The 24155-nt window shown below is 47.9% G+C and overlaps 19 non-coding genes across 19 annotated transcripts; all 19 read right to left on the bottom strand.

Moving 5' to 3' along the window:
* Window positions 1-1116: 1116 nt before the first annotated feature.
* Window positions 1117-1198, bottom strand: TRNAL-UAG (transfer RNA leucine (anticodon UAG)). Its single transcript has one exon. It is a non-coding gene; the product is annotated as a tRNA-Leu (tRNA).
* A 1144-nt stretch (window positions 1199-2342) lies between these two features.
* On the bottom strand, window positions 2343-2424 carry TRNAL-UAG (transfer RNA leucine (anticodon UAG)). The gene has a single exon. It is a non-coding gene; the product is annotated as a tRNA-Leu (tRNA).
* A 1144-nt stretch (window positions 2425-3568) lies between these two features.
* TRNAL-UAG (transfer RNA leucine (anticodon UAG)) lies at window positions 3569-3650 on the bottom strand. The gene has a single exon. It is a non-coding gene; the product is annotated as a tRNA-Leu (tRNA).
* A 1144-nt stretch (window positions 3651-4794) lies between these two features.
* On the bottom strand, window positions 4795-4876 carry TRNAL-UAG (transfer RNA leucine (anticodon UAG)). The gene has a single exon. It is a non-coding gene; the product is annotated as a tRNA-Leu (tRNA).
* Window positions 4877-6020: 1144 nt separating this feature from the next.
* Window positions 6021-6102, bottom strand: TRNAL-UAG (transfer RNA leucine (anticodon UAG)). Its single transcript has one exon. It is a non-coding gene; the product is annotated as a tRNA-Leu (tRNA).
* A 1144-nt stretch (window positions 6103-7246) lies between these two features.
* On the bottom strand, window positions 7247-7328 carry TRNAL-UAG (transfer RNA leucine (anticodon UAG)). Its single transcript has one exon. It is a non-coding gene; the product is annotated as a tRNA-Leu (tRNA).
* Window positions 7329-8472: 1144 nt separating this feature from the next.
* On the bottom strand, window positions 8473-8554 carry TRNAL-UAG (transfer RNA leucine (anticodon UAG)). Its single transcript has one exon. It is a non-coding gene; the product is annotated as a tRNA-Leu (tRNA).
* Window positions 8555-9698: 1144 nt separating this feature from the next.
* Window positions 9699-9780, bottom strand: TRNAL-UAG (transfer RNA leucine (anticodon UAG)). Its single transcript has one exon. It is a non-coding gene; the product is annotated as a tRNA-Leu (tRNA).
* A 1144-nt stretch (window positions 9781-10924) lies between these two features.
* TRNAL-UAG (transfer RNA leucine (anticodon UAG)) lies at window positions 10925-11006 on the bottom strand. The gene has a single exon. It is a non-coding gene; the product is annotated as a tRNA-Leu (tRNA).
* A 1144-nt stretch (window positions 11007-12150) lies between these two features.
* On the bottom strand, window positions 12151-12232 carry TRNAL-UAG (transfer RNA leucine (anticodon UAG)). Its single transcript has one exon. It is a non-coding gene; the product is annotated as a tRNA-Leu (tRNA).
* A 1144-nt stretch (window positions 12233-13376) lies between these two features.
* Window positions 13377-13458, bottom strand: TRNAL-UAG (transfer RNA leucine (anticodon UAG)). Its single transcript has one exon. It is a non-coding gene; the product is annotated as a tRNA-Leu (tRNA).
* Window positions 13459-14602: 1144 nt separating this feature from the next.
* TRNAL-UAG (transfer RNA leucine (anticodon UAG)) lies at window positions 14603-14684 on the bottom strand. Its single transcript has one exon. It is a non-coding gene; the product is annotated as a tRNA-Leu (tRNA).
* Window positions 14685-15828: 1144 nt separating this feature from the next.
* Window positions 15829-15910, bottom strand: TRNAL-UAG (transfer RNA leucine (anticodon UAG)). The gene has a single exon. It is a non-coding gene; the product is annotated as a tRNA-Leu (tRNA).
* Window positions 15911-17054: 1144 nt separating this feature from the next.
* Window positions 17055-17136, bottom strand: TRNAL-UAG (transfer RNA leucine (anticodon UAG)). Its single transcript has one exon. It is a non-coding gene; the product is annotated as a tRNA-Leu (tRNA).
* Window positions 17137-18280: 1144 nt separating this feature from the next.
* On the bottom strand, window positions 18281-18362 carry TRNAL-UAG (transfer RNA leucine (anticodon UAG)). The gene has a single exon. It is a non-coding gene; the product is annotated as a tRNA-Leu (tRNA).
* Window positions 18363-19506: 1144 nt separating this feature from the next.
* Window positions 19507-19588, bottom strand: TRNAL-UAG (transfer RNA leucine (anticodon UAG)). Its single transcript has one exon. It is a non-coding gene; the product is annotated as a tRNA-Leu (tRNA).
* Window positions 19589-20732: 1144 nt separating this feature from the next.
* TRNAL-UAG (transfer RNA leucine (anticodon UAG)) lies at window positions 20733-20814 on the bottom strand. Its single transcript has one exon. It is a non-coding gene; the product is annotated as a tRNA-Leu (tRNA).
* Window positions 20815-21958: 1144 nt separating this feature from the next.
* On the bottom strand, window positions 21959-22040 carry TRNAL-UAG (transfer RNA leucine (anticodon UAG)). Its single transcript has one exon. It is a non-coding gene; the product is annotated as a tRNA-Leu (tRNA).
* A 1144-nt stretch (window positions 22041-23184) lies between these two features.
* On the bottom strand, window positions 23185-23266 carry TRNAL-UAG (transfer RNA leucine (anticodon UAG)). Its single transcript has one exon. It is a non-coding gene; the product is annotated as a tRNA-Leu (tRNA).
* Window positions 23267-24155: the final 889 nt, after the last annotated feature.

Below are 24155 nucleotides of genomic sequence, written 5' to 3'. Positions count from 1 at the left end.
GACCTGTATTTTTTTAGGGATTGGCTGGTTTGGCCATTAATTCAAAATCAAAGCAAAGCATGAACTTGGATTGAATTCTAGCACTGGCTGTGCAAAGCCCGAACTGAACAATAAAGCACACTTGTCAGCCTGAAATTGAAATGTCACCTTTCGGGAGTGCTCTGTTCAACAGCAGTCTGGTAGCCTAGTGGTCAATGTCAGCACCCCTCCATCCAGCAGTCTTGAGTTCAATTCCCGGTGAGGGAGGTCAGATCTTTTCTAGGTTTTTTTTGGTTCTAAAAATGTTTGGGAAGCGAAGGTTCAGGAACATTGCCGGTAGGGAGAGTAAGCTCTTTAAAGGCATGCAATGAGATGTGTTTTTCTTTATTTCTGCATATTTCTGTAGCTAGCTGCATTCTTTCAGTCAACATCCCGCCCCATTTAGTGCTCACGTTTTTAAAGAAGTCCACCATTAGCCCGCAGTGTAAGCCTACCCGGGGCCTCCGCCGATGGTCCATGGTGTGTGGGATCCTTACTGGACCAACCCCAGCCGTAACGCAAATCTTAGCTTTGTCTCATTCGACCCCTAACTCGACCCAAGGAGCTACTGCAAACTCTTAGCCTAACACTAGCCCTAAATGAAAGACGCCTATTGTCCTCACATGTGGGATTTTGTTCTCGCTGCTAGTGCATACGAAACTTGGTTCCGACGTGTCCAGGAGTGGGAGAATTACCAGGGACCTTGCAATCTCGTGCCTGGGGGTTTCTAAGCTGGGCATAGGAGCTCCACTGGATGGAGCCAAGTGTCTTGAACTGAGTTTTTGTGATGCAGCAGGAAAAGGCGCTGCAAAAAGGAGCAACTACCAAGGCAAAGAGATGTGCATTCATTAGGGCATCGTGTCGGCAGATTTGTGGCCCTGCCAAGCACGTGTTTATTGACAGGATCGTGAACGCATGTCCGTTTTCAGTGAACAGTGATTTATGCTTTACCCTTTTTTGGTGAAAACGCACACGAGTCAGATGTGTGCTTTCAGTCTGGGTGTTCAGAAAAGCAAGAATTCATAAACACATGCCATTCCCTGGCTCCCAATTGTCCTGTCTGTACACGTGGCATGAAGATAAAAAAGAAACAGCTATTGGCAGCGGTGGGATTCGAACCCACGCCTCCAAAGAGACTGGAGCCTAAATCCAGCGCCTTAGACCGCTCGGCCACGCTACCCTGCTGGTACTGAAACGAGAGCCTCTGAGACCTGTATTTTTTTAGGGATTGGCTGGTTTGGCCATTAATTCAAAATCAAAGCAAAGCATGAACTTGGATTGAATTCTAGCACTGGCTCTGCAAAGCCCGAACTGAACAATAAAGCACACTTGTCAGCCTGAAATTGAAATGTCACCTTTCGGGAGTGCTCTGTTCAACAGCAGTCTGGTAGCCTAGTGGTCAATGTCAGCACCCCTCCATCCAGCAGTCTTGAGTTCAATTCCCGGTGAGGGAGGTCAGATCTTTTCTAGGTTTTTTTTGGTTCTAAAAATGTTTGGGAAGCGAAGGTTCAGGAACATTGCCGGTAGGGAGAGTAAGCTCTTTAAAGGCATGCAATGAGATGTGTTTTTCTTTATTTCTGCATATTTCTGTAGCTAGCTGCATTCTTTCAGTCAACATCCCGCCCCATTTAGTGCTCACGTTTTTAAAGAAGTCCACCATTAGCCCGCAGTGTAAGCCTACCCGGGGCCTCCGCCGATGGTCCATGGTGTGTGGGATCCTTACTGGACCAACCCCAGCCGTAACGCAAATCTTAGCTTTGTCTCATTCGACCCCTAACTCGACCCAAGGAGCTACTGCAAACTCTTAGCCTAACACTAGCCCTAAATGAAAGACGCCTATTGTCCTCACATGTGGGATTTTGTTCTCGCTGCTAGTGCATACGAAACTTGGTTCCGACGTGTCCAGGAGTGGGAGAATTACCAGGGACCTTGCAATCTCGTGCCTGGGGGTTTCTAAGCTGGGCATAGGAGCTCCACTGGATGGAGCCAAGTGTCTTGAACTGAGTTTTTGTGATGCAGCAGGAAAAGGCGCTGCAAAAAGGAGCAACTACCAAGGCAAAGAGATGTGCATTCATTAGGGCATCGTGTCGGCAGATTTGTGGCCCTGCCAAGCACGTGTTTATTGACAGGATCGTGAACGCATGTCCGTTTTCAGTGAACAGTGATTTATGCTTTACCCTTTTTTGGTGAAAACGCACACGAGTCAGATGTGTGCTTTCAGTCTGGGTGTTCAGAAAAGCAAGAATTCATAAACACATGCCATTCCCTGGCTCCCAATTGTCCTGTCTGTACACGTGGCATGAAGATAAAAAAGAAACAGCTATTGGCAGCGGTGGGATTCGAACCCACGCCTCCAAAGAGACTGGAGCCTAAATCCAGCGCCTTAGACCGCTCGGCCACGCTACCCTGCTGGTACTGAAACGAGAGCCTCTGAGACCTGTATTTTTTTAGGGATTGGCTGGTTTGGCCATTAATTCAAAATCAAAGCAAAGCATGAACTTGGATTGAATTCTAGCACTGGCTGTGCAAAGCCCGAACTGAACAATAAAGCACACTTGTCAGCCTGAAATTGAAATGTCACCTTTCGGGAGTGCTCTGTTCAACAGCAGTCTGGTAGCCTAGTGGTCAATGTCAGCACCCCTCCATCCAGCAGTCTTGAGTTCAATTCCCGGTGAGGGAGGTCAGATCTTTTCTAGGTTTTTTTTGGTTCTAAAAATGTTTGGGAAGCGAAGGTTCAGGAACATTGCCGGTAGGGAGAGTAAGCTCTTTAAAGGCATGCAATGAGATGTGTTTTTCTTTATTTCTGCATATTTCTGTAGCTAGCTGCATTCTTTCAGTCAACATCCCGCCCCATTTAGTGCTCACGTTTTTAAAGAAGTCCACCATTAGCCCGCAGTGTAAGCCTACCCGGGGCCTCCGCCGATGGTCCATGGTGTGTGGGATCCTTACTGGACCAACCCCAGCCGTAACGCAAATCTTAGCTTTGTCTCATTCGACCCCTAACTCGACCCAAGGAGCTACTGCAAACTCTTAGCCTAACACTAGCCCTAAATGAAAGACGCCTATTGTCCTCACATGTGGGATTTTGTTCTCGCTGCTAGTGCATACGAAACTTGGTTCCGACGTGTCCAGGAGTGGGAGAATTACCAGGGACCTTGCAATCTCGTGCCTGGGGGTTTCTAAGCTGGGCATAGGAGCTCCACTGGATGGAGCCAAGTGTCTTGAACTGAGTTTTTGTGATGCAGCAGGAAAAGGCGCTGCAAAAAGGAGCAACTACCAAGGCAAAGAGATGTGCATTCATTAGGGCATCGTGTCGGCAGATTTGTGGCCCTGCCAAGCACGTGTTTATTGACAGGATCGTGAACGCATGTCCGTTTTCAGTGAACAGTGATTTATGCTTTACCCTTTTTTGGTGAAAACGCACACGAGTCAGATGTGTGCTTTCAGTCTGGGTGTTCAGAAAAGCAAGAATTCATAAACACATGCCATTCCCTGGCTCCCAATTGTCCTGTCTGTACACGTGGCATGAAGATAAAAAAGAAACAGCTATTGGCAGCGGTGGGATTCGAACCCACGCCTCCAAAGAGACTGGAGCCTAAATCCAGCGCCTTAGACCGCTCGGCCACGCTACCCTGCTGGTACTGAAACGAGAGCCTCTGAGACCTGTATTTTTTTAGGGATTGGCTGGTTTGGCCATTAATTCAAAATCAAAGCAAAGCATGAACTTGGATTGAATTCTAGCACTGGCTGTGCAAAGCCCGAACTGAACAATAAAGCACACTTGTCAGCCTGAAATTGAAATGTCACCTTTCGGGAGTGCTCTGTTCAACAGCAGTCTGGTAGCCTAGTGGTCAATGTCAGCACCCCTCCATCCAGCAGTCTTGAGTTCAATTCCCGGTGAGGGAGGTCAGATCTTTTCTAGGTTTTTTTTGGTTCTAAAAATGTTTGGGAAGCGAAGGTTCAGGAACATTGCCGGTAGGGAGAGTAAGCTCTTTAAAGGCATGCAATGAGATGTGTTTTTCTTTATTTCTGCATATTTCTGTAGCTAGCTGCATTCTTTCAGTCAACATCCCGCCCCATTTAGTGCTCACGTTTTTAAAGAAGTCCACCATTAGCCCGCAGTGTAAGCCTACCCGGGGCCTCCGCCGATGGTCCATGGTGTGTGGGATCCTTACTGGACCAACCCCAGCCGTAACGCAAATCTTAGCTTTGTCTCATTCGACCCCTAACTCGACCCAAGGAGCTACTGCAAACTCTTAGCCTAACACTAGCCCTAAATGAAAGACGCCTATTGTCCTCACATGTGGGATTTTGTTCTCGCTGCTAGTGCATACGAAACTTGGTTCCGACGTGTCCAGGAGTGGGAGAATTACCAGGGACCTTGCAATCTCGTGCCTGGGGGTTTCTAAGCTGGGCATAGGAGCTCCACTGGATGGAGCCAAGTGTCTTGAACTGAGTTTTTGTGATGCAGCAGGAAAAGGCGCTGCAAAAAGGAGCAACTACCAAGGCAAAGAGATGTGCATTCATTAGGGCATCGTGTCGGCAGATTTGTGGCCCTGCCAAGCACGTGTTTATTGACAGGATCGTGAACGCATGTCCGTTTTCAGTGAACAGTGATTTATGCTTTACCCTTTTTTGGTGAAAACGCACACGAGTCAGATGTGTGCTTTCAGTCTGGGTGTTCAGAAAAGCAAGAATTCATAAACACATGCCATTCCCTGGCTCCCAATTGTCCTGTCTGTACACGTGGCATGAAGATAAAAAAGAAACAGCTATTGGCAGCGGTGGGATTCGAACCCACGCCTCCAAAGAGACTGGAGCCTAAATCCAGCGCCTTAGACCGCTCGGCCACGCTACCCTGCTGGTACTGAAACGAGAGCCTCTGAGACCTGTATTTTTTTAGGGATTGGCTGGTTTGGCCATTAATTCAAAATCAAAGCAAAGCATGAACTTGGATTGAATTCTAGCACTGGCTGTGCAAAGCCCGAACTGAACAATAAAGCACACTTGTCAGCCTGAAATTGAAATGTCACCTTTCGGGAGTGCTCTGTTCAACAGCAGTCTGGTAGCCTAGTGGTCAATGTCAGCACCCCTCCATCCAGCAGTCTTGAGTTCAATTCCCGGTGAGGGAGGTCAGATCTTTTCTAGGTTTTTTTTGGTTCTAAAAATGTTTGGGAAGCGAAGGTTCAGGAACATTGCCGGTAGGGAGAGTAAGCTCTTTAAAGGCATGCAATGAGATGTGTTTTTCTTTATTTCTGCATATTTCTGTAGCTAGCTGCATTCTTTCAGTCAACATCCCGCCCCATTTAGTGCTCACGTTTTTAAAGAAGTCCACCATTAGCCCGCAGTGTAAGCCTACCCGGGGCCTCCGCCGATGGTCCATGGTGTGTGGGATCCTTACTGGACCAACCCCAGCCGTAACGCAAATCTTAGCTTTGTCTCATTCGACCCCTAACTCGACCCAAGGAGCTACTGCAAACTCTTAGCCTAACACTAGCCCTAAATGAAAGACGCCTATTGTCCTCACATGTGGGATTTTGTTCTCGCTGCTAGTGCATACGAAACTTGGTTCCGACGTGTCCAGGAGTGGGAGAATTACCAGGGACCTTGCAATCTCGTGCCTGGGGGTTTCTAAGCTGGGCATAGGAGCTCCACTGGATGGAGCCAAGTGTCTTGAACTGAGTTTTTGTGATGCAGCAGGAAAAGGCGCTGCAAAAAGGAGCAACTACCAAGGCAAAGAGATGTGCATTCATTAGGGCATCGTGTCGGCAGATTTGTGGCCCTGCCAAGCACGTGTTTATTGACAGGATCGTGAACGCATGTCCGTTTTCAGTGAACAGTGATTTATGCTTTACCCTTTTTTGGTGAAAACGCACACGAGTCAGATGTGTGCTTTCAGTCTGGGTGTTCAGAAAAGCAAGAATTCATAAACACATGCCATTCCCTGGCTCCCAATTGTCCTGTCTGTACACGTGGCATGAAGATAAAAAAGAAACAGCTATTGGCAGCGGTGGGATTCGAACCCACGCCTCCAAAGAGACTGGAGCCTAAATCCAGCGCCTTAGACCGCTCGGCCACGCTACCCTGCTGGTACTGAAACGAGAGCCTCTGAGACCTGTATTTTTTTAGGGATTGGCTGGTTTGGCCATTAATTCAAAATCAAAGCAAAGCATGAACTTGGATTGAATTCTAGCACTGGCTGTGCAAAGCCCGAACTGAACAATAAAGCACACTTGTCAGCCTGAAATTGAAATGTCACCTTTCGGGAGTGCTCTGTTCAACAGCAGTCTGGTAGCCTAGTGGTCAATGTCAGCACCCCTCCATCCAGCAGTCTTGAGTTCAATTCCCGGTGAGGGAGGTCAGATCTTTTCTAGGTTTTTTTTGGTTCTAAAAATGTTTGGGAAGCGAAGGTTCAGGAACATTGCCGGTAGGGAGAGTAAGCTCTTTAAAGGCATGCAATGAGATGTGTTTTTCTTTATTTCTGCATATTTCTGTAGCTAGCTGCATTCTTTCAGTCAACATCCCGCCCCATTTAGTGCTCACGTTTTTAAAGAAGTCCACCATTAGCCCGCAGTGTAAGCCTACCCGGGGCCTCCGCCGATGGTCCATGGTGTGTGGGATCCTTACTGGACCAACCCCAGCCGTAACGCAAATCTTAGCTTTGTCTCATTCGACCCCTAACTCGACCCAAGGAGCTACTGCAAACTCTTAGCCTAACACTAGCCCTAAATGAAAGACGCCTATTGTCCTCACATGTGGGATTTTGTTCTCGCTGCTAGTGCATACGAAACTTGGTTCCGACGTGTCCAGGAGTGGGAGAATTACCAGGGACCTTGCAATCTCGTGCCTGGGGGTTTCTAAGCTGGGCATAGGAGCTCCACTGGATGGAGCCAAGTGTCTTGAACTGAGTTTTTGTGATGCAGCAGGAAAAGGCGCTGCAAAAAGGAGCAACTACCAAGGCAAAGAGATGTGCATTCATTAGGGCATCGTGTCGGCAGATTTGTGGCCCTGCCAAGCACGTGTTTATTGACAGGATCGTGAACGCATGTCCGTTTTCAGTGAACAGTGATTTATGCTTTACCCTTTTTTGGTGAAAACGCACACGAGTCAGATGTGTGCTTTCAGTCTGGGTGTTCAGAAAAGCAAGAATTCATAAACACATGCCATTCCCTGGCTCCCAATTGTCCTGTCTGTACACGTGGCATGAAGATAAAAAAGAAACAGCTATTGGCAGCGGTGGGATTCGAACCCACGCCTCCAAAGAGACTGGAGCCTAAATCCAGCGCCTTAGACCGCTCGGCCACGCTACCCTGCTGGTACTGAAACGAGAGCCTCTGAGACCTGTATTTTTTTAGGGATTGGCTGGTTTGGCCATTAATTCAAAATCAAAGCAAAGCATGAACTTGGATTGAATTCTAGCACTGGCTGTGCAAAGCCCGAACTGAACAATAAAGCACACTTGTCAGCCTGAAATTGAAATGTCACCTTTCGGGAGTGCTCTGTTCAACAGCAGTCTGGTAGCCTAGTGGTCAATGTCAGCACCCCTCCATCCAGCAGTCTTGAGTTCAATTCCCGGTGAGGGAGGTCAGATCTTTTCTAGGTTTTTTTTGGTTCTAAAAATGTTTGGGAAGCGAAGGTTCAGGAACATTGCCGGTAGGGAGAGTAAGCTCTTTAAAGGCATGCAATGAGATGTGTTTTTCTTTATTTCTGCATATTTCTGTAGCTAGCTGCATTCTTTCAGTCAACATCCCGCCCCATTTGGTGCTCACGTTTTTAAAGAAGTCCACCATTAGCCCGCAGTGTAAGCTTACCCGGGGCCTCCGCCGATGGTCCATGGTGTGTGGGATCCTTACTGGACCAACCCCAGCCGTAACGCAAATCTTAGCTTTGTCTCATTCGACCCCTAACTCGACCCAAGGAGCTACTGCAAACTCTTAGCCTAACACTAGCCCTAAATGAAAGACGCCTATTGTCCTCACATGTGGGATTTTGTTCTCGCTGCTAGTGCATACGAAACTTGGTTCCGACGTGTCCAGGAGTGGGAGAATTACCAGGGACCTTGCAATCTCGTGCCTGGGGGTTTCTAAGCTGGGCATAGGAGCTCCACTGGATGGAGCCAAGTGTCTTGAACTGAGTTTTTGTGATGCAGCAGGAAAAGGCGCTGCAAAAAGGAGCAACTACCAAGGCAAAGAGATGTGCATTCATTAGGGCATCGTGTCGGCAGATTTGTGGCCCTGCCAAGCACGTGTTTATTGACAGGATCGTGAACGCATGTCCGTTTTCAGTGAACAGTGATTTATGCTTTACCCTTTTTTGGTGAAAACGCACACGAGTCAGATGTGTGCTTTCAGTCTGGGTGTTCAGAAAAGCAAGAATTCATAAACACATGCCATTCCCTGGCTCCCAATTGTCCTGTCTGTACACGTGGCATGAAGATAAAAAAGAAACAGCTATTGGCAGCGGTGGGATTCGAACCCACGCCTCCAAAGAGACTGGAGCCTAAATCCAGCGCCTTAGACCGCTCGGCCACGCTACCCTGCTGGTACTGAAAGGAGAGCCTCTGAGACCTGTATTTTTTTAGGGATTGGCTGGTTTGGCCATTAATTCAAAATCAAAGCAAAGCATGAACTTGGATTGAATTCTAGCACTGGCTGTGCAAAGCCCGAACTGAACAATAAAGCACACTTGTCAGCCTGAAATTGAAATGTCACCTTTCGGGAGTGCTCTGTTCAACAGCAGTCTGGTAGCCTAGTGGTCAATGTCAGCACCCCTCCATCCAGCAGTCTTGAGTTCAATTCCCGGTGAGGGAGGTCAGATCTTTTCTAGGTTTTTTTTGGTTCTAAAAATGTTTGGGAAGCGAAGGTTCAGGAACATTGCCGGTAGGGAGAGTAAGCTCTTTAAAGGCATGCAATGAGATGTGTTTTTCTTTATTTCTGCATATTTCTGTAGCTAGCTGCATTCTTTCAGTCAACATCCCGCCCCATTTAGTGCTCACGTTTTTAAAGAAGTCCACCATTAGCCCGCAGTGTAAGCCTACCCGGGGCCTCCGCCGATGGTCCATGGTGTGTGGGATCCTTACTGGACCAACCCCAGCCGTAACGCAAATCTTAGCTTTGTCTCATTCGACCCCTAACTCGACCCAAGGAGCTACTGCAAACTCTTAGCCTAACACTAGCCCTAAATGAAAGACGCCTATTGTCCTCACATGTGGGATTTTGTTCTCGCTGCTAGTGCATACGAAACTTGGTTCCGACGTGTCCAGGAGTGGGAGAATTACCAGGGACCTTGCAATCTCGTGCCTGGGGGTTTCTAAGCTGGGCATAGGAGCTCCACTGGATGGAGCCAAGTGTCTTGAACTGAGTTTTTGTGATGCAGCAGGAAAAGGCGCTGCAAAAAGGAGCAACTACCAAGGCAAAGAGATGTGCATTCATTAGGGCATCGTGTCGGCAGATTTGTGGCCCTGCCAAGCACGTGTTTATTGACAGGATCGTGAACGCATGTCCGTTTTCAGTGAACAGTGATTTATGCTTTACCCTTTTTTGGTGAAAACGCACACGAGTCAGATGTGTGCTTTCAGTCTGGGTGTTCAGAAAAGCAAGAATTCATAAACACATGCCATTCCCTGGCTCCCAATTGTCCTGTCTGTACACGTGGCATGAAGATAAAAAAGAAACAGCTATTGGCAGCGGTGGGATTCGAACCCACGCCTCCAAAGAGACTGGAGCCTAAATCCAGCGCCTTAGACCGCTCGGCCACGCTACCCTGCTGGTACTGAAACGAGAGCCTCTGAGACCTGTATTTTTTTAGGGATTGGCTGGTTTGGCCATTAATTCAAAATCAAAGCAAAGCATGAACTTGGATTGAATTCTAGCACTGGCTGTGCAAAGCCCGAACTGAACAATAAAGCACACTTGTCAGCCTGAAATTGAAATGTCACCTTTCGGGAGTGCTCTGTTCAACAGCAGTCTGGTAGCCTAGTGGTCAATGTCAGCACCCCTCCATCCAGCAGTCTTGAGTTCAATTCCCGGTGAGGGAGGTCAGATCTTTTCTAGGTTTTTTTTGGTTCTAAAAATGTTTGGGAAGCGAAGGTTCAGGAACATTGCCGGTAGGGAGAGTAAGCTCTTTAAAGGCATGCAATGAGATGTGTTTTTCTTTATTTCTGCATATTTCTGTAGCTAGCTGCATTCTTTCAGTCAACATCCCGCCCCATTTAGTGCTCACGTTTTTAAAGAAGTCCACCATTAGCCCGCAGTGTAAGCCTACCCGGGGCCTCCGCCGATGGTCCATGGTGTGTGGGATCCTTACTGGACCAACCCCAGCCGTAACGCAAATCTTAGCTTTGTCTCATTCGACCCCTAACTCGACCCAAGGAGCTACTGCAAACTCTTAGCCTAACACTAGCCCTAAATGAAAGACGCCTATTGTCCTCACATGTGGGATTTTGTTCTCGCTGCTAGTGCATACGAAACTTGGTTCCGACGTGTCCAGGAGTGGGAGAATTACCAGGGACCTTGCAATCTCGTGCCTGGGGGTTTCTAAGCTGGGCATAGGAGCTCCACTGGATGGAGCCAAGTGTCTTGAACTGAGTTTTTGTGATGCAGCAGGAAAAGGCGCTGCAAAAAGGAGCAACTACCAAGGCAAAGAGATGTGCATTCATTAGGGCATCGTGTCGGCAGATTTGTGGCCCTGCCAAGCACGTGTTTATTGACAGGATCGTGAACGCATGTCCGTTTTCAGTGAACAGTGATTTATGCTTTACCCTTTTTTGGTGAAAACGCACACGAGTCAGATGTGTGCTTTCAGTCTGGGTGTTCAGAAAAGCAAGAATTCATAAACACATGCCATTCCCTGGCTCCCAATTGTCCTGTCTGTACACGTGGCATGAAGATAAAAAAGAAACAGCTATTGGCAGCGGTGGGATTCGAACCCACGCCTCCAAAGAGACTGGAGCCTAAATCCAGCGCCTTAGACCGCTCGGCCACGCTACCCTGCTGGTACTGAAACGAGAGCCTCTGAGACCTGTATTTTTTTAGGGATTGGCTGGTTTGGCCATTAATTCAAAATCAAAGCAAAGCATGAACTTGGATTGAATTCTAGCACTGGCTGTGCAAAGCCCGAACTGAACAATAAAGCACACTTGTCAGCCTGAAATTGAAATGTCACCTTTCGGGAGTGCTCTGTTCAACAGCAGTCTGGTAGCCTAGTGGTCAATGTCAGCACCCCTCCATCCAGCAGTCTTGAGTTCAATTCCCGGTGAGGGAGGTCAGATCTTTTCTAGGTTTTTTTTGGTTCTAAAAATGTTTGGGAAGCGAAGGTTCAGGAACATTGCCGGTAGGGAGAGTAAGCTCTTTAAAGGCATGCAATGAGATGTGTTTTTCTTTATTTCTGCATATTTCTGTAGCTAGCTGCATTCTTTCAGTCAACATCCCGCCCCATTTAGTGCTCACGTTTTTAAAGAAGTCCACCATTAGCCCGCAGTGTAAGCCTACCCGGGGCCTCCGCCGATGGTCCATGGTGTGTGGGATCCTTACTGGACCAACCCCAGCCGTAACGCAAATCTTAGCTTTGTCTCATTCGACCCCTAACTCGACCCAAGGAGCTACTGCAAACTCTTAGCCTAACACTAGCCCTAAATGAAAGACGCCTATTGTCCTCACATGTGGGATTTTGTTCTCGCTGCTAGTGCATACGAAACTTGGTTCCGACGTGTCCAGGAGTGGGAGAATTACCAGGGACCTTGCAATCTCGTGCCTGGGGGTTTCTAAGCTGGGCATAGGAGCTCCACTGGATGGAGCCAAGTGTCTTGAACTGAGTTTTTGTGATGCAGCAGGAAAAGGCGCTGCAAAAAGGAGCAACTACCAAGGCAAAGAGATGTGCATTCATTAGGGCATCGTGTCGGCAGATTTGTGGCCCTGCCAAGCACGTGTTTATTGACAGGATCGTGAACGCATGTCCGTTTTCAGTGAACAGTGATTTATGCTTTACCCTTTTTTGGTGAAAACGCACACGAGTCAGATGTGTGCTTTCAGTCTGGGTGTTCAGAAAAGCAAGAATTCATAAACACATGCCATTCCCTGGCTCCCAATTGTCCTGTCTGTACACGTGGCATGAAGATAAAAAAGAAACAGCTATTGGCAGCGGTGGGATTCGAACCCACGCCTCCAAAGAGACTGGAGCCTAAATCCAGCGCCTTAGACCGCTCGGCCACGCTACCCTGCTGGTACTGAAACGAGAGCCTCTGAGACCTGTATTTTTTTAGGGATTGGCTGGTTTGGCCATTAATTCAAAATCAAAGCAAAGCATGAACTTGGATTGAATTCTAGCACTGGCTGTGCAAAGCCCGAACTGAACAATAAAGCACACTTGTCAGCCTGAAATTGAAATGTCACCTTTCGGGAGTGCTCTGTTCAACAGCAGTCTGGTAGCCTAGTGGTCAATGTCAGCACCCCTCCATCCAGCAGTCTTGAGTTCAATTCCCGGTGAGGGAGGTCAGATCTTTTCTAGGTTTTTTTTGGTTCTAAAAATGTTTGGGAAGCGAAGGTTCAGGAACATTGCCGGTAGGGAGAGTAAGCTCTTTAAAGGCATGCAATGAGATGTGTTTTTCTTTATTTCTGCATATTTCTGTAGCTAGCTGCATTCTTTCAGTCAACATCCCGCCCCATTTAGTGCTCACGTTTTTAAAGAAGTCCACCATTAGCCCGCAGTGTAAGCCTACCCGGGGCCTCCGCCGATGGTCCATGGTGTGTGGGATCCTTACTGGACCAACCCCAGCCGTAACGCAAATCTTAGCTTTGTCTCATTCGACCCCTAACTCGACCCAAGGAGCTACTGCAAACTCTTAGCCTAACACTAGCCCTAAATGAAAGACGCCTATTGTCCTCACATGTGGGATTTTGTTCTCGCTGCTAGTGCATACGAAACTTGGTTCCGACGTGTCCAGGAGTGGGAGAATTACCAGGGACCTTGCAATCTCGTGCCTGGGGGTTTCTAAGCTGGGCATAGGAGCTCCACTGGATGGAGCCAAGTGTCTTGAACTGAGTTTTTGTGATGCAGCAGGAAAAGGCGCTGCAAAAAGGAGCAACTACCAAGGCAAAGAGATGTGCATTCATTAGGGCATCGTGTCGGCAGATTTGTGGCCCTGCCAAGCACGTGTTTATTGACAGGATCGTGAACGCATGTCCGTTTTCAGTGAACAGTGATTTATGCTTTACCCTTTTTTGGTGAAAACGCACACGAGTCAGATGTGTGCTTTCAGTCTGGGTGTTCAGAAAAGCAAGAATTCATAAACACATGCCATTCCCTGGCTCCCAATTGTCCTGTCTGTACACGTGGCATGAAGATAAAAAAGAAACAGCTATTGGCAGCGGTGGGATTCGAACCCACGCCTCCAAAGAGACTGGAGCCTAAATCCAGCGCCTTAGACCGCTCGGCCACGCTACCCTGCTGGTACTGAAAGGAGAGCCTCTGAGACCTGTATTTTTTTAGGGATTGGCTGGTTTGGCCATTAATTCAAAATCAAAGCAAAGCATGAACTTGGATTGAATTCTAGCACTGGCTGTGCAAAGCCCGAACTGAACAATAAAGCACACTTGTCAGCCTGAAATTGAAATGTCACCTTTCGGGAGTGCTCTGTTCAACAGCAGTCTGGTAGCCTAGTGGTCAATGTCAGCACCCCTCCATCCAGCAGTCTTGAGTTCAATTCCCGGTGAGGGAGGTCAGATCTTTTCTAGGTTTTTTTTGGTTCTAAAAATGTTTGGGAAGCGAAGGTTCAGGAACATTGCCGGTAGGGAGAGTAAGCTCTTTAAAGGCATGCAATGAGATGTGTTTTTCTTTATTTCTGCATATTTCTGTAGCTAGCTGCATTCTTTCAGTCAACATCCCGCCCCATTTAGTGCTCACGTTTTTAAAGAAGTCCACCATTAGCCCGCAGTGTAAGCCTACCCGGGGCCTCCGCCGATGGTCCATGGTGTGTGGGATCCTTACTGGACCAACCCCAGCCGTAACGCAAATCTTAGCTTTGTCTCATTCGACCCCTAACTCGACCCAAGGAGCTACTGCAAACTCTTAGCCTAACACTAGCCCTAAATGAAAGACGCCTATTGTCCTCACATGTGGGATTTTGTTCTCGCTGCTAGTGCATACGAAACTTGGTTCCGACGTGTCCAGGAGTGGGAGAATTACCAGGGACCTTGCAATCTCGTGCCTGGGGGTTTCTAAGCTGGGCATAGGAGCTCCACTGGATGGAGCCAAGTGTCTTGAACTGAGTTTTTGTGATGCAGCAGGAAAAGGCGCTGCAAAAAGGAGCAACTACCAAGGCAAAGAGATGTGCATTCATTAGGGCATCGTGTCGGCAGATTTGTGGCCCTGCCAAGCACGTGTTTATTGACAGGATCGTGAACGCATGTCCGTTTTCAGTGAACAGTGATTTATGCTTTACCCTTTTTTGGTGAAAACGCACACGAGTCAGATGTGTGCTTTCAGTCTGGGTGTTCAGAAAAGCAAGAATTCATAAACACATGCCATTCCCTGGCTCCCAATTGTCCTGTCTGTACACGTGGCATGAAGATAAAAAAGAAACAGCTATTGGCAGCGGTGGGATTCGAACCCACGCCTCCAAAGAGACTGGAGCCTAAATCCAGCGCCTTAGACCGCTCGGCCACGCTACCCTGCTGGTACTGAAACGAGAGCCTCTGAGACCTGTATTTTTTTAGGGATTGGCTGGTTTGGCCATTAATTCAAAATCAAAGCAAAGCATGAACTTGGATTGAATTCTAGCACTGGCTGTGCAAAGCCCGAACTGAACAATAAAGCACACTTGTCAGCCTGAAATTGAAATGTCACCTTTCGGGAGTGCTCTGTTCAACAGCAGTCTGGTAGCCTAGTGGTCAATGTCAGCACCCCTCCATCCAGCAGTCTTGAGTTCAATTCCCGGTGAGGGAGGTCAGATCTTTTCTAGGTTTTTTTTGGTTCTAAAAATGTTTGGGAAGCGAAGGTTCAGGAACATTGCCGGTAGGGAGAGTAAGCTCTTTAAAGGCATGCAATGAGATGTGTTTTTCTTTATTTCTGCATATTTCTGTAGCTAGCTGCATTCTTTCAGTCAACATCCCGCCCCATTTAGTGCTCACGTTTTTAAAGAAGTCCACCATTAGCCCGCAGTGTAAGCCTACCCGGGGCCTCCGCCGATGGTCCATGGTGTGTGGGATCCTTACTGGACCAACCCCAGCCGTAACGCAAATCTTAGCTTTGTCTCATTCGACCCCTAACTCGACCCAAGGAGCTACTGCAAACTCTTAGCCTAACACTAGCCCTAAATGAAAGACGCCTATTGTCCTCACATGTGGGATTTTGTTCTCGCTGCTAGTGCATACGAAACTTGGTTCCGACGTGTCCAGGAGTGGGAGAATTACCAGGGACCTTGCAATCTCGTGCCTGGGGGTTTCTAAGCTGGGCATAGGAGCTCCACTGGATGGAGCCAAGTGTCTTGAACTGAGTTTTTGTGATGCAGCAGGAAAAGGCGCTGCAAAAAGGAGCAACTACCAAGGCAAAGAGATGTGCATTCATTAGGGCATCGTGTCGGCAGATTTGTGGCCCTGCCAAGCACGTGTTTATTGACAGGATCGTGAACGCATGTCCGTTTTCAGTGAACAGTGATTTATGCTTTACCCTTTTTTGGTGAAAACGCACACGAGTCAGATGTGTGCTTTCAGTCTGGGTGTTCAGAAAAGCAAGAATTCATAAACACATGCCATTCCCTGGCTCCCAATTGTCCTGTCTGTACACGTGGCATGAAGATAAAAAAGAAACAGCTATTGGCAGCGGTGGGATTCGAACCCACGCCTCCAAAGAGACTGGAGCCTAAATCCAGCGCCTTAGACCGCTCGGCCACGCTACCCTGCTGGTACTGAAACGAGAGCCTCTGAGACCTGTATTTTTTTAGGGATTGGCTGGTTTGGCCATTAATTCAAAATCAAAGCAAAGCATGAACTTGGATTGAATTCTAGCACTGGCTGTGCAAAGCCCGAACTGAACAATAAAGCACACTTGTCAGCCTGAAATTGAAATGTCACCTTTCGGGAGTGCTCTGTTCAACAGCAGTCTGGTAGCCTAGTGGTCAATGTCAGCACCCCTCCATCCAGCAGTCTTGAGTTCAATTCCCGGTGAGGGAGGTCAGATCTTTTCTAGGTTTTTTTTGGTTCTAAAAATGTTTGGGAAGCGAAGGTTCAGGAACATTGCCGGTAGGGAGAGTAAGCTCTTTAAAGGCATGCAATGAGATGTGTTTTTCTTTATTTCTGCATATTTCTGTAGCTAGCTGCATTCTTTCAGTCAACATCCCGCCCCATTTAGTGCTCACGTTTTTAAAGAAGTCCACCATTAGCCCGCAGTGTAAGCCTACCCGGGGCCTCCGCCGATGGTCCATGGTGTGTGGGATCCTTACTGGACCAACCCCAGCCGTAACGCAAATCTTAGCTTTGTCTCATTCGACCCCTAACTCGACCCAAGGAGCTACTGCAAACTCTTAGCCTAACACTAGCCCTAAATGAAAGACGCCTATTGTCCTCACATGTGGGATTTTGTTCTCGCTGCTAGTGCATACGAAACTTGGTTCCGACGTGTCCAGGAGTGGGAGAATTACCAGGGACCTTGCAATCTCGTGCCTGGGGGTTTCTAAGCTGGGCATAGGAGCTCCACTGGATGGAGCCAAGTGTCTTGAACTGAGTTTTTGTGATGCAGCAGGAAAAGGCGCTGCAAAAAGGAGCAACTACCAAGGCAAAGAGATGTGCATTCATTAGGGCATCGTGTCGGCAGATTTGTGGCCCTGCCAAGCACGTGTTTATTGACAGGATCGTGAACGCATGTCCGTTTTCAGTGAACAGTGATTTATGCTTTACCCTTTTTTGGTGAAAACGCACACGAGTCAGATGTGTGCTTTCAGTCTGGGTGTTCAGAAAAGCAAGAATTCATAAACACATGCCATTCCCTGGCTCCCAATTGTCCTGTCTGTACACGTGGCATGAAGATAAAAAAGAAACAGCTATTGGCAGCGGTGGGATTCGAACCCACGCCTCCAAAGAGACTGGAGCCTAAATCCAGCGCCTTAGACCGCTCGGCCACGCTACCCTGCTGGTACTGAAACGAGAGCCTCTGAGACCTGTATTTTTTTAGGGATTGGCTGGTTTGGCCATTAATTCAAAATCAAAGCAAAGCATGAACTTGGATTGAATTCTAGCACTGGCTGTGCAAAGCCCGAACTGAACAATAAAGCACACTTGTCAGCCTGAAATTGAAATGTCACCTTTCGGGAGTGCTCTGTTCAACAGCAGTCTGGTAGCCTAGTGGTCAATGTCAGCACCCCTCCATCCAGCAGTCTTGAGTTCAATTCCCGGTGAGGGAGGTCAGATCTTTTCTAGGTTTTTTTTGGTTCTAAAAATGTTTGGGAAGCGAAGGTTCAGGAACATTGCCGGTAGGGAGAGTAAGCTCTTTAAAGGCATGCAATGAGATGTGTTTTTCTTTATTTCTGCATATTTCTGTAGCTAGCTGCATTCTTTCAGTCAACATCCCGCCCCATTTAGTGCTCACGTTTTTAAAGAAGTCCACCATTAGCCCGCAGTGTAAGCCTACCCGGGGCCTCCGCCGATGGTCCATGGTGTGTGGGATCCTTACTGGACCAACCCCAGCCGTAACGCAAATCTTAGCTTTGTCTCATTCGACCCCTAACTCGACCCAAGGAGCTACTGCAAACTCTTAGCCTAACACTAGCCCTAAATGAAAGACGCCTATTGTCCTCACATGTGGGATTTTGTTCTCGCTGCTAGTGCATACGAAACTTGGTTCCGACGTGTCCAGGAGTGGGAGAATTACCAGGGACCTTGCAATCTCGTGCCTGGGGGTTTCTAAGCTGGGCATAGGAGCTCCACTGGATGGAGCCAAGTGTCTTGAACTGAGTTTTTGTGATGCAGCAGGAAAAGGCGCTGCAAAAAGGAGCAACTACCAAGGCAAAGAGATGTGCATTCATTAGGGCATCGTGTCGGCAGATTTGTGGCCCTGCCAAGCACGTGTTTATTGACAGGATCGTGAACGCATGTCCGTTTTCAGTGAACAGTGATTTATGCTTTACCCTTTTTTGGTGAAAACGCACACGAGTCAGATGTGTGCTTTCAGTCTGGGTGTTCAGAAAAGCAAGAATTCATAAACACATGCCATTCCCTGGCTCCCAATTGTCCTGTCTGTACACGTGGCATGAAGATAAAAAAGAAACAGCTATTGGCAGCGGTGGGATTCGAACCCACGCCTCCAAAGAGACTGGAGCCTAAATCCAGCGCCTTAGACCGCTCGGCCACGCTACCCTGCTGGTACTGAAACGAGAGCCTCTGAGACCTGTATTTTTTTAGGGATTGGCTGGTTTGGCCATTAATTCAAAATCAAAGCAAAGCATGAACTTGGATTGAATTCTAGCACTGGCTGTGCAAAGCCCGAACTGAACAATAAAGCACACTTGTCAGCCTGAAATTGAAATGTCACCTTTCGGGAGTGCTCTGTTCAACAGCAGTCTGGTAGCCTAGTGGTCAATGTCAGCACCCCTCCATCCAGCAGTCTTGAGTTCAATTCCCGGTGAGGGAGGTCAGATCTTTTCTAGGTTTTTTTTGGTTCTAAAAATGTTTGGGAAGCGAAGGTTCAGGAACATTGCCGGTAGGGAGAGTAAGCTCTTTAAAGGCATGCAATGAGATGTGTTTTTCTTTATTTCTGCATATTTCTGTAGCTAGCTGCATTCTTTCAGTCAACATCCCGCCCCATTTAGTGCTCACGTTTTTAAAGAAGTCCACCATTAGCCCGCAGTGTAAGCCTACCCGGGGCCTCCGCCGATGGTCCATGGTGTGTGGGATCCTTACTGGACCAACCCCAGCCGTAACGCAAATCTTAGCTTTGTCTCATTCGACCCCTAACTCGACCCAAGGAGCTACTGCAAACTCTTAGCCTAACACTAGCCCTAAATGAAAGACGCCTATTGTCCTCACATGTGGGATTTTGTTCTCGCTGCTAGTGCATACGAAACTTGGTTCCGACGTGTCCAGGAGTGGGAGAATTACCAGGGACCTTGCAATCTCGTGCCTGGGGGTTTCTAAGCTGGGCATAGGAGCTCCACTGGATGGAGCCAAGTGTCTTGAACTGAGTTTTTGTGATGCAGCAGGAAAAGGCGCTGCAAAAAGGAGCAACTACCAAGGCAAAGAGATGTGCATTCATTAGGGCATCGTGTCGGCAGATTTGTGGCCCTGCCAAGCACGTGTTTATTGACAGGATCGTGAACGCATGTCCGTTTTCAGTGAACAGTGATTTATGCTTTACCCTTTTTTGGTGAAAACGCACACGAGTCAGATGTGTGCTTTCAGTCTGGGTGTTCAGAAAAGCAAGAATTCATAAACACATGCCATTCCCTGGCTCCCAATTGTCCTGTCTGTACACGTGGCATGAAGATAAAAAAGAAACAGCTATTGGCAGCGGTGGGATTCGAACCCACGCCTCCAAAGAGACTGGAGCCTAAATCCAGCGCCTTAGACCGCTCGGCCACGCTACCCTGCTGGTACTGAAAGGAGAGCCTCTGAGACCTGTATTTTTTTAGGGATTGGCTGGTTTGGCCATTAATTCAAAATCAAAGCAAAGCATGAACTTGGATTGAATTCTAGCACTGGCTGTGCAAAGCCCGAACTGAACAATAAAGCACACTTGTCAGCCTGAAATTGAAATGTCACCTTTCGGGAGTGCTCTGTTCAACAGCAGTCTGGTAGCCTAGTGGTCAATGTCAGCACCCCTCCATCCAGCAGTCTTGAGTTCAATTCCCGGTGAGGGAGGTCAGATCTTTTCTAGGTTTTTTTTGGTTCTAAAAATGTTTGGGAAGCGAAGGTTCAGGAACATTGCCGGTAGGGAGAGTAAGCTCTTTAAAGGCATGCAATGAGATGTGTTTTTCTTTATTTCTGCATATTTCTGTAGCTAGCTGCATTCTTTCAGTCAACATCCCGCCCCATTTAGTGCTCACGTTTTTAAAGAAGTCCACCATTAGCCCGCAGTGTAAGCCTACCCGGGGCCTCCGCCGATGGTCCATGGTGTGTGGGATCCTTACTGGACCAACCCCAGCCGTAACGCAAATCTTAGCTTTGTCTCATTCGACCCCTAACTCGACCCAAGGAGCTACTGCAAACTCTTAGCCTAACACTAGCCCTAAATGAAAGACGCCTATTGTCCTCACATGTGGGATTTTGTTCTCGCTGCTAGTGCATACGAAACTTGGTTCCGACGTGTCCAGGAGTGGGAGAATTACCAGGGACCTTGCAATCTCGTGCCTGGGGGTTTCTAAGCTGGGCATAGGAGCTCCACTGGATGGAGCCAAGTGTCTTGAACTGAGTTTTTGTGATGCAGCAGGAAAAGGCGCTGCAAAAAGGAGCAACTACCAAGGCAAAGAGATGTGCATTCATTAGGGCATCGTGTCGGCAGATTTGTGGCCCTGCCAAGCACGTGTTTATTGACAGGATCGTGAACGCATGTCCGTTTTCAGTGAACAGTGATTTATGCTTTACCCTTTTTTGGTGAAAACGCACACGAGTCAGATGTGTGCTTTCAGTCTGGGTGTTCAGAAAAGCAAGAATTCATAAACACATGCCATTCCCTGGCTCCCAATTGTCCTGTCTGTACACGTGGCATGAAGATAAAAAAGAAACAGCTATTGGCAGCGGTGGGATTCGAACCCACGCCTCCAAAGAGACTGGAGCCTAAATCCAGCGCCTTAGACCGCTCGGCCACGCTACCCTGCTGGTACTGAAACGAGAGCCTCTGAGACCTGTATTTTTTTAGGGATTGGCTGGTTTGGCCATTAATTCAAAATCAAAGCAAAGCATGAACTTGGATTGAATTCTAGCACTGGCTGTGCAAAGCCCGAACTGAACAATAAAGCACACTTGTCAGCCTGAAATTGAAATGTCACCTTTCGGGAGTGCTCTGTTCAACAGCAGTCTGGTAGCCTAGTGGTCAATGTCAGCACCCCTCCATCCAGCAGTCTTGAGTTCAATTCCCGGTGAGGGAGGTCAGATCTTTTCTAGGTTTTTTTTGGTTCTAAAAATGTTTGGGAAGCGAAGGTTCAGGAACATTGCCGGTAGGGAGAGTAAGCTCTTTAAAGGCATGCAATGAGATGTGTTTTTCTTTATTTCTGCATATTTCTGTAGCTAGCTGCATTCTTTCAGTCAACATCCCGCCCCATTTAGTGCTCACGTTTTTAAAGAAGTCCACCATTAGCCCGCAGTGTAAGCCTACCCGGGGCCTCCGCCGATGGTCCATGGTGTGTGGGATCCTTACTGGACCAACCCCAGCCGTAACGCAAATCTTAGCTTTGTCTCATTCGACCCCTAACTCGACCCAAGGAGCTACTGCAAACTCTTAGCCTAACACTAGCCCTAAATGAAAGACGCCTATTGTCCTCACATGTGGGATTTTGTTCTCGCTGCTAGTGCATACGAAACTTGGTTCCGACGTGTCCAGGAGTGGGAGAATTACCAGGGACCTTGCAATCTCGTGCCTGGGGGTTTCTAAGCTGGGCATAGGAGCTCCACTGGATGGAGCCAAGTGTCTTGAACTGAGTTTTTGTGATGCAGCAGGAAAAGGCGCTGCAAAAAGGAGCAACTACCAAGGCAAAGAGATGTGCATTCATTAGGGCATCGTGTCGGCAGATTTGTGGCCCTGCCAAGCACGTGTTTATTGACAGGATCGTGAACGCATGTCCGTTTTCAGTGAACAGTGATTTATGCTTTACCCTTTTTTGGTGAAAACGCACACGAGTCAGATGTGTGCTTTCAGTCTGGGTGTTCAGAAAAGCAAGAATTCATAAACACATGCCATTCCCTGGCTCCCAATTGTCCTGTCTGTACACGTGGCATGAAGATAAAAAAGAAACAGCTATTGGCAGCGGTGGGATTCGAACCCACGCCTCCAAAGAGACTGGAGCCTAAATCCAGCGCCTTAGACCGCTCGGCCACGCTACCCTGCTGGTACTGAAACGAGAGCCTCTGAGACCTGTATTTTTTTAGGGATTGGCTGGTTTGGCCATTAATTCAAAATCAAAGCAAAGCATGAACTTGGATTGAATTCTAGCACTGGCTGTGCAAAGCCCGAACTGAACAATAAAGCACACTTGTCAGCCTGAAATTGAAATGTCACCTTTCGGGAGTGCTCTGTTCAACAGCAGTCTGGTAGCCTAGTGGTCAATGTCAGCACCCCTCCATCCAGCAGTCTTGAGTTCAATTCCCGGTGAGGGAGGTCAGATCTTTTCTAGGTTTTTTTTGGTTCTAAAAATGTTTGGGAAGCGAAGGTTCAGGAACATTGCCGGTAGGGAGAGTAAGCTCTTTAAAGGCATGCAATGAGATGTGTTTTTCTTTATTTCTGCATATTTCTGTAGCTAGCTGCATTCTTTCAGTCAACATCCCGCCCCATTTAGTGCTCACGTTTTTAAAGAAGTCCACCATTAGCCCGCAGTGTAAGCCTACCCGGGGCCTCCGCCGATGGTCCATGGTGTGTGGGATCCTTACTGGACCAACCCCAGCCGTAACGCAAATCTTAGCTTTGTCTCATTCGACCCCTAACTCGACCCAAGGAGCTACTGCAAACTCTTAGCCTAACACTAGCCCTAAATGAAAGACGCCTATTGTCCTCACATGTGGGATTTTGTTCTCGCTGCTAGTGCATACGAAACTTGGTTCCGACGTGTCCAGGAGTGGGAGAATTACCAGGGACCTTGCAATCTCGTGCCTGGGGGTTTCTAAGCTGGGCATAGGAGCTCCACTGGATGGAGCCAAGTGTCTTGAACTGAGTTTTTGTGATGCAGCAGGAAAAGGCGCTGCAAAAAGGAGCAACTACCAAGGCAAAGAGATGTGCATTCATTAGGGCATCGTGTCGGCAGATTTGTGGCCCTGCCAAGCACGTGTTTATTGACAGGATCGTGAACGCATGTCCGTTTTCAGTGAACAGTGATTTATGCTTTACCCTTTTTTGGTGAAAACGCACACGAGTCAGATGTGTGCTTTCAGTCTGGGTGTTCAGAAAAGCAAGAATTCATAAACACATGCCATTCCCTGGCTCCCAATTGTCCTGTCTGTACACGTGGCATGAAGATAAAAAAGAAACAGCTATTGGCAGCGGTGGGATTCGAACCCACGCCTCCAAAGAGACTGGAGCCTAAATCCAGCGCCTTAGACCGCTCGGCCACGCTACCCTGCTGGTACTGAAACGAGAGCCTCTGAGACCTGTATTTTTTTAGGGATTGGCTGGTTTGGCCATTAATTCAAAATCAAAGCAAAGCATGAACTTGGATTGAATTCTAGCACTGGCTGTGCAAAGCCCGAACTGAACAATAAAGCACACTTGTCAGCCTGAAATTGAAATGTCACCTTTCGGGAGTGCTCTGTTCAACAGCAGTCTGGTAGCCTAGTGGTCAATGTCAGCACCCCTCCATCCAGCAGTCTTGAGTTCAATTCCCGGTGAGGGAGGTCAGATCTTTTCTAGGTTTTTTTTGGTTCTAAAAATGTTTGGGAAGCGAAGGTTCAGGAACATTGCCGGTAGGGAGAGTAAGCTCTTTAAAGGCATGCAATGAGATGTGTTTTTCTTTATTTCTGCATATTTCTGTAGCTAGCTGCATTCTTTCAGTCAACATCCCGCCCCATTTAGTGCTCACGTTTTTAAAGAAGTCCACCATTAGCCCGCAGTGTAAGCCTACCCGGGGCCTCCGCCGATGGTCCATGGTGTGTGGGATCCTTACTGGACCAACCCCAGCCGTAACGCAAATCTTAGCTTTGTCTCATTCGACCCCTAACTCGACCCAAGGAGCTACTGCAAACTCTTAGCCTAACACTAGCCCTAAATGAAAGACGCCTATTGTCCTCACATGTGGGATTTTGTTCTCGCTGCTAGTGCATACGAAACTTGGTTCCGACGTGTCCAGGAGTGGGAGAATTACCAGGGACCTTGCAATCTCGTGCCTGGGGGTTTCTAAGCTGGGCATAGGAGCTCCACTGGATGGAGCCAAGTGTCTTGAACTGAGTTTTTGTGATGCAGCAGGAAAAGGCGCTGCAAAAAGGAGCAACTACCAAGGCAAAGAGATGTGC

The sequence above is a fragment of the Ambystoma mexicanum genome, chromosome 1p (genome assembly GCF_040938575.1).
Source record: "Ambystoma mexicanum isolate Mex_15411 chromosome 1p, UKY_AmexF1_1, whole genome shotgun sequence".
Classification (NCBI taxonomy): Eukaryota; Metazoa; Chordata; class Amphibia; order Caudata; family Ambystomatidae; genus Ambystoma; species Ambystoma mexicanum.
Note: the sequence above shows the minus strand (reverse complement) of the source record. Positions and strands in the feature narration are given on the sequence as shown.